General features: G+C 35.5%; 1 long non-coding RNA gene across 1 annotated transcript; it reads left to right on the top strand.

Annotated features, from left to right (window-relative positions):
• Positions 1–1,242: 1,242 nt before the first annotated feature.
• LOC114486612 (uncharacterized) lies at positions 1,243–7,722 on the top strand. Its single transcript, XR_003680644.2, has 3 exons — positions 1,243–1,326; positions 5,524–5,721; positions 6,859–7,722. It is a non-coding gene; the product is annotated as an uncharacterized lncRNA (long non-coding RNA).
• The last annotated feature ends 332 nt before the right edge of the window (positions 7,723–8,054 follow it).

Genomic DNA, 8,054 nt, shown 5'->3' with positions numbered 1-8,054 from the left:
TTATCAGCTCTATAGCCTAGAAGCTGGCTTCCTTCTCACTTCTCAGGAAGTCCAAACCCTCTTTTCACAGCCAAGACAGTTTGAATTTTACAGCCTTATGCCAACAAGCCCAGAAGGGAAAATGGAATTTGTACCTCCCTTATAATGAAAGATCTTCTTCACTCAAATTGGACCAACTTAGTTCACCCAAGCATCATTTAATCACCCCCTGTGGCTCAGTGACTCCAATACATTCGTTGTTTCAGGAAATAAGAGCTATATTTAGAAATGTAAAAGGGGGAGGTCATTCTTAATCAAATGAAATGTGTGATACTAATAATAAGAGCAGTTTCCTGGGGAAAATTTTAGACTTCATCTTCTAAAAGTAAAAAGGTAGACTATTATTCCAGGAAACTTCATTGTTTTTAAACCTGATTAGGGAATACGAGTTTCTTGAGGGCAAAGCCTGTCTTGTCTGTCTGCAGCATCCACTATAATGTCAAAAATAGGGGTTGATTTTTTTTTTTTTTTCGGTACGCAGGCCTCTCACTGTTTTTGCCTCTCCCTTTGCGGAGCACAGGCTCCGGACGCGCTGGCTCAGCGGCCATGGCTCACGGGCCCAGCCGCTTTGCGGCACGTGGGATCTTCCCGGACCAGGGCACGAACCCGTGTCCCCTGCATCGGCAGGCGGACTCTCAACCACTGCGCCACCAGGGAAGCCCCGAATTATTTGTTTTTAATCAGAAGATGGCTGGTCCCGTTTTATACCGCAAGCTTAATCTTTTATTTATTTATTTCTCCTGTCATTGAAAAATAGAGGCATGGTTTCTAAGTTTTCCAGTATCTGCTACCAACACAGAGTTTGGAGAACCTGATTAGACTCATCCAAGAAAATTTTCTTCCATTTCCTCCCTTAGCTGTGTTATTTACCTTCTTTAGATGTGTATGGCATGAGGAGTGGTAGAAGCTGGGTAAACCTTACAGATACTGGTGTTCAGGCTTGAAAACCTGGACCAGGGAAGCCCCGAATTATTTGTTTTTAATCAGAAGATGGCTGGTCCCGTTTTATACCGCAAGCTTAATCTTTTATTTATTTATTTCTCCTGTCATTGAAAAATAGAGGCATGGTTTCTAAGTTTTCCAGTATCTGCTACCAACACAGAGTTTGGAGAACCTGATTAGACTCATCCAAGAAAATTTTCTTCCATTTCCTCCCTTAGCTGTGTTCTTTATCTTTAGATGTGTATGGCATGAGGAGTGGTAGAAGCTGGGTAAACCTTACAGATACTGGTGTTCAGGCTTGAAAACCTGGAGTGGACATATATTCCCACCTACATATTCATTCAGGTAGGTTCATTTCGGTGTGTGTGCATCCTTATATAGATAGGTACATACATGCACAAGTAAAGGAGTATGAGCCTTCTACTCATGCCACAGAGGCTGCAGCCCAGCAAAAGTAAAGGGGTAAGAGCTCCATATTTATACAGGTATCCCCTGCTTTTCAAAAGTTCACTTTACACCTGTTTTTGCTAACCGAAAAAAATCCAAAGAGGATTTTCACTTTTCCAAGAAGTAAAAATAGCATTCAGCATTTGCTTTGCAGCGAGATGTTACAGAGGCAGCACATATCTCAAACAGCTAGAGTGGCTCCACCAAAAGCTCCTTCCCTGGAAAACACACTCAGCATCAGGCCATCACAGCTCTGAACTTTTCCTGGGAGCATCTGTACTTTATCCCAGTTTATTCTGTGCATCCATTAGCAAGATGTGTCCTAAGATAACTGCTTATTCCCTTTACTCCATTTTGGCATCTGAAAGATTTCACAGAACAGTCTACTTTTGGATAGCAAGGGAAACCTGCACAATAAATTAACAGTGTATAGCCTCTTTCCTTACAAAGATACTTAGTTTTTTTCCCCAATGATTGATTCCTCCTTTTCATAAGCTTTAAATTTTGAATTATCTTGCTATTATAGACTTCCTCATGTAAATGTTTATGGTTATTCTTTAATTCTCAACTGGAATCAAAACAATTATTTTAGCTAATTGATATACACTCCCTAATTGTAATATTATATTTAGTATAATAAAAGTATTCTCTCTGCCTCTATTTTTAATTTATTAATACAAGAAAGTTTTCAACCACATAGCTAGCTACATATGGCTTATGAATCACGCATCTGTGCAAGAAACTAAACTTTTCTGGATGAATATTGATCATAGGTCCTCTTATCTAATTATAAATTAACCTATATATTGTTATTGGGACATGTCCTTTTTAGTGTTTGAAAATTACAGGTAAGTATACATATTTTTTCCAAATCTATATTATGGCTACTTGTTTCAGTGATATGATATATTGCATTGTATACAATAGACTGTCTAAAATCATAAAGATTAAATATACATGTTGATAATAGATGAAATTAAATGTATTAAATATTTCCAAGTAGATATTAATATTGTGAAGTATATTCTCCAACTTAAATTATACAGGAGATTCATTCCTATTCACAGGTAACAGGAAATCATTTCTGGCAGAAGATTTGTCACAAAACAGACTTGTTAGCTTTTTCTAGCAGGCATGTAAAGAAGGAACAAATTTCCATATAGTGAGTGCATTTTGACTAATTTTACAGTATACTGGTAGATTTGATACACTACCTGAGTATTTTGGAGGTGTCTCAATTTTTAAAATGTTCTAGAAATCATATTAAGTAGCAAATTTTGCTCTGACTTTTTACAATAACCTGCTAGTTACAACAGGAGATATTACTTTGATTTAACAATGCTGTAAAAGTCTCCTTCCTCAATACTGTATTTTACTTTTAATACACAATTGATGTTTATAATAATGTTCTTTGTTTAAAAATAGCATCTTCAGCATAATATGGAAAAATTCATGTGTTATTCCTCTGCATTGTATTTCTTCAAATAAAGTTGTTTAGTATTTAGATATAAAAGTAAAAGACTCATATACCTATTAGCTAAAGAATACCCATTAGACTTACAAAAACATTCAAACTCCCTATCCTGACTTAAGTGTTCTGACAGGGGTGGGCCTACCTCTTTCCCCCACTTCTAAATTCCAGCCCCTGGCCTTCATTTTGTTTCTCATATGCAATATGCTTATGCTTATTGATTTTTTTCTCAACTTGGATATTCTTCATAGAATTCTTTGTTCTAATATTTACATATGTTTGGCTTTGTTTTGTCAGTCAAGTACCAGCTCTTATGTCACTTCTTTGAGGAGATCAACCTTGATTAGACCAACTAAGTAATCTCGGTCATCACTCTGTCACTTTCCTGTCCTCATGGCATTTCTATCTGAAATCATGTCAATTTATCTATTTACATGTCTGTGTCTTCCACTCCCAAATTTAAGCATCATGAAGGCAGATATTCACTACTGTAATATCAGTGCCTAAGATGTAACAGTACAAAATACATGGCAGGTGCTTAATAAAAAGCTCACATATGCAAATCATGAATTAGTTTTTTTTTTTTTTTTTTTTTTTTTTTTTTAATGTGTTTGGAATGGAATTCTTTCACATTCTGTTTAGGTAAAGTAAACAAACCTGTGCATTCTTTTCAATCTGAGAAATTCTTCATTTTTACTTTTCATAGAAACTCCTTTTCAACATAGATCTAACATTTGAAAGCCTCAGAAACATTGTTACTGAAAAAGTTAAAGACTTTTTAGATGAATTGGGTAAAGTAGGCACAAACTCTAAGATGGTAATTCTCTGTTCAAGTGGCAGTTAAAAGTCATGTGATCTGAAAGGCATGATGAAGACAGAGCAGATAATGGTCTTTTCATCAGGTTAGTGAGGTAGGATAAGAGGCTTATTGAAGGCTTAATTTATATTGAATCCATCATCAGATCTAGAGTGGTAGTTGATGGATTGAGGACTTACACTGCAGCCTCCTGGGAGAGGACACAGGCAAAGTCAAGTCCTGAAAGTCCTGAGGACCCAGAGAAGCAGATTGAGATTCAGGACTGAACCTAATTTTCAGTTAGGAAAATGGAGAGCTAATCAGTTATCCACGGTAAAGGCCACCATATGGCCTGGATGAGGACAGCTGGTGTGAACAAAAGAGGGCTGCCGCCCCTCAGGTGTTCAGCTACTTGGACCCTGCAGACCATCAAGAACTTAGGAAGGCGAGACAAGGTCAACCTTATTTCAGGGCATAAGGTTTTCTTGACCTTCTGATTACAGTGAAAATTTTAATTGGAATACTACTACTAATAATATAAGCAAAAATGTTTTAATAGCTGAAAAATATCTTATCTAGCAATGGATTAAGTGAAATAAAAGCATTCCAAAACTTATGGGACTTTTAATAACATCAATATATACTGAAAAGTTATATAATATCTGGCAGCATTTTTAATATTCTAAGTCTCTAGTAAACACTCAAAAAAATAAGGAGAATCATATATAATGCTATTTAAATGGTTATCAAAGACTAACAGAAAGTTATAAACTATTCTACTAGGGATAGATACCATATATGGCCATCATTATTTAATATTGCCTACATTTCTGACAAATTTACGCAAACACAAAATAATTAGTATAATAAACAAAGTCTTTCTGTTTTTAGACCTGACAAATCCAATAGATTTTTTTATAAGTTGGGATAACTTATAAAATTTGGTAAAGTGACTAGATGTGAAAACAATCTACAAAAACAGATTTTGTCTACTTGAGCAAATAGTACATAGAAATGAAAATGAGAATTTCAGACTAAAAAATAATACTTAGAAATGTGTGTAAATGAAAAGTATCAGGACCTATGAAGAGTATAAAATGATACTGAAATATATATAACAAGATCTGAACAAAGAGAAAGATATACCATATTTCTGTATTCTGTGTGCATTTCTTTCAAGATATTATATAAATTTAATCGATTATTAGGAATTTTTACTACGTTCTCTTTTGCTGTGTTCTTTAAACAATATAGCACCTAAATGATAGTATTCTTGGAATATGTATATGCATTGGTGTCCAAGAGGGAAAGTGACCTCTGAGAAACGGAGGAAAACACACTGAAAATAGCAATAGAAGTATTTGAGGTAAACCCTGCCTCACATTATTTTAGCTGATGCAACTAAATCACCTTGGTTTTTTAATTAGGATCACAAATATTTTTCTTAAGAGATATTCTTCATTTAACTGTATGTGTAACTTATATACACTTTCAGTTTCCAGGAAATGAAATGCACTTGCCTTTATGGTAATAAGCAAATTGAGATGAATCAAGGCACTATATTCCTTCTGGATTTTTTATTTGTTATGCAAATAAAAATGCTTTCTCCTGCTAGATGTATTTGGGGTGAACTGATTATTCAGATTATCCCTCAAAGACAGCCTAGGCCACATAGGTTCAAAATTCTATCTGATGATATAGTTTAATTTTCTGATCTTGCCTTCCTCAGGTCTCATTTGGCAGCATGGAGAAAACTTGCCCTTTTGAAAAAATGTACATGCATGATATCATCTCTTCCTATTTCATCAATATATTTTTTTCCCCACAGTAAAACAGTGACGTTACCTCTGAAGGATGAACTTTAGATAATGAGAAATGAAATATTTCCTGCCATATCAGTAAACAAAGGATGTCACAGTCATCTGCGCTTGCAGCCCTCCAAGGTGAGCTGGTGAACCCTGAGGGAACTCAAGAAGGAAAGAATACCTGCCATCTAGCAGCCATCAAACTGCAGCCACTCCCCACGGTGAGCCCTGAGGAAACTCAGGATGTGAAAACACAGGACACTGGTTATTCAAGGTGTTTAGAATTTGAGCCCATGATACATAGCGTGAGTCTGGACAAGTGACATAAAATACCTGATTCCTATGACAGGTTTAAGTCAACCTGATAAGGGAGTACTTCCCTGTAAGAATCAGAGTATAAGATACAATTGATATTTACCGCCACACAAAATAAAAGGAATGTGGGGAATAAACTCCAACTCAAGAGACAAGACATTTAAATATATTGCAATTGACTTTTAAGAAAATTTTGAAAATACAAGGAAAATTGACTTCCAAATTAGATAGAAATATTAATGTTTTTTATACCTTAAAATTTAATTTGGCATGGATAGATTTCATAATGATGCCTAGTTCTCTCATTGTCCTCGATGAGTTCTCCATTTTTATGTTACTTCAGGAGAAAAGGAAGTTCCTAGTTTGACTTTTGCAGAGGAAAGAAAATTCAACATGTGTGTGAATCCAGCAGAGAGTTTTGTACTTAGTACTCAAATAAAATATTGAGAAGTGTAAAATTTAGCCACAAAAATAGGTTGATTGATGCCAAACAACTAGTTTTGATTTATTTTCCACTTAGTTTATTTGGTGTGTTGTTATTTTATATATATATATATATATATATATATATATATATATATAAAACTATCATCTTGAAGCAGAAACTATAAAATGAACATAAAAGAATGCTTGTCCATTATCTTTTAAAAGTACCTTTACAAATGGAGAGATTCATTATACAATATAAATGAAATATTCGGAAGCATTCTTTTACTTTTGATAACATCCCTTCCTTTGCTCATCTCTGGTATTTTCATGCATTATTTTTTCCTAATCTCATTTTCTTTCTGAAACTTAGTTGGGAAGTTAAAATATTTTTTGAATAATTAAAGGCCTGCTCAGGACAGACTGATAGGTGATTCAACTAAGGTATGCTGAGGAAAAATATCACTGAAAAATTAATACTCCCACATAAGAGATGAAGAGCATTTAGGTCCTCGAGAATGACTTTAGTTTCTAACATAATGATATATTTTTTCAGGTTCTTGTCGTACCTTTCTCAATTTAATTTCTTGTTTATGTTACACATTCACTGCCTATAGATACGTCTTCCTGGTGGAATATCATCTCCTCTCCTTACAACTACGTCCAATGATGCAGCAACCACAGCAAGATTGTGTAGGCTTTAAAGAAGATCATCTTTTTTTTGGTACCAGTTGGTGGAACCAGAGGTGAAGAAGAACAGCTGAAGGTGTGTTTAGAGAAAGCACGCTCACTGTGTTCCCAAGAGATGGAAAACACGGGCCTCCCTCTGTTGTGGCCTCTCCCGTTGCGGAGCACAGGCTCCGGACGCGCAGGCTCACGGGCCCAGCCGCTCCGCGGCACGTGGGATCCTCCCAGACCCGGGCGCGAACCCGGTTCCCCTGCATCGGCAGGCGGACGCGCAACCACTGCGCCACCAGGGAAGCCCCGGAAAACACTTTCTATGAGGAAACAAAGAACCAACCGAATTCTTTAAGAATCTCTGATGACAAAATCACATTTTCCTATTTTCTTGCCTCTTCCACTAGTACAAACTGCAAACAGAAACACATTCTTTTTCTTCATAATTATGTAATTACAATAGTAGTTTTGTCGTGTTTCATCGTGTACATGTAGGGCAATACACGAACATGAGATTGTTCAGTACAGAGAATATAAACTCTTGGTCACTAATACACACATGCATGTGCACACATCCATTCTCCAAAGACAGATCTGTGAGGGCATTGGCCAAAATGAATTCTCAATTATTATTTTTTTTGATAGTTCTTTTACATGGCGAATAAAAATAACTGAATCAGGACACTTTCAGTGAAAGCAACATTTCAATTACAAAGTGTAATGCCTGTTAAACTACTCATGGAGAAGCTCAAAAGTCCCAGAAAAAGTTTTCAATTTCTTGCATGCGAGAATAGTAAACATACGTATCACATGGTCAGTAAACAATCATTCAATTAGTACTAAGATTAAAAGGTAATTACTAGGTTCAATTTAAAGATGTTTTCACTATTGTTAACTAATCCCTAGCAAAGAGGCTCTGGACCTAGAACTAGTTGAATGAGTATCTTATTCTAAAATTATTGAATGTAATTCATTTTGGAATGTATCTTTATGAAACTGTACTTTAAATGCACTAGGAACTATCAGCAAAAAGTTTCCTTTAAGTTAAATAAAGAATTGGAGGAAAAAAATGTGGGAGACGTGTCCTTGGAAATTATTCCTTTCCATTTTCTCCTGTGGATACTTTATAAAATTT

This window comes from Physeter macrocephalus, chromosome 7 (genome assembly GCF_002837175.3).
Source record: "Physeter macrocephalus isolate SW-GA chromosome 7, ASM283717v5, whole genome shotgun sequence".
Lineage (NCBI taxonomy): Eukaryota > Metazoa > Chordata > Mammalia > Artiodactyla > Physeteridae > Physeter > Physeter macrocephalus.
The sequence above is the reverse complement of the archived record's forward strand: the minus strand, read 5'-3'. Positions and strand labels throughout refer to the sequence as shown.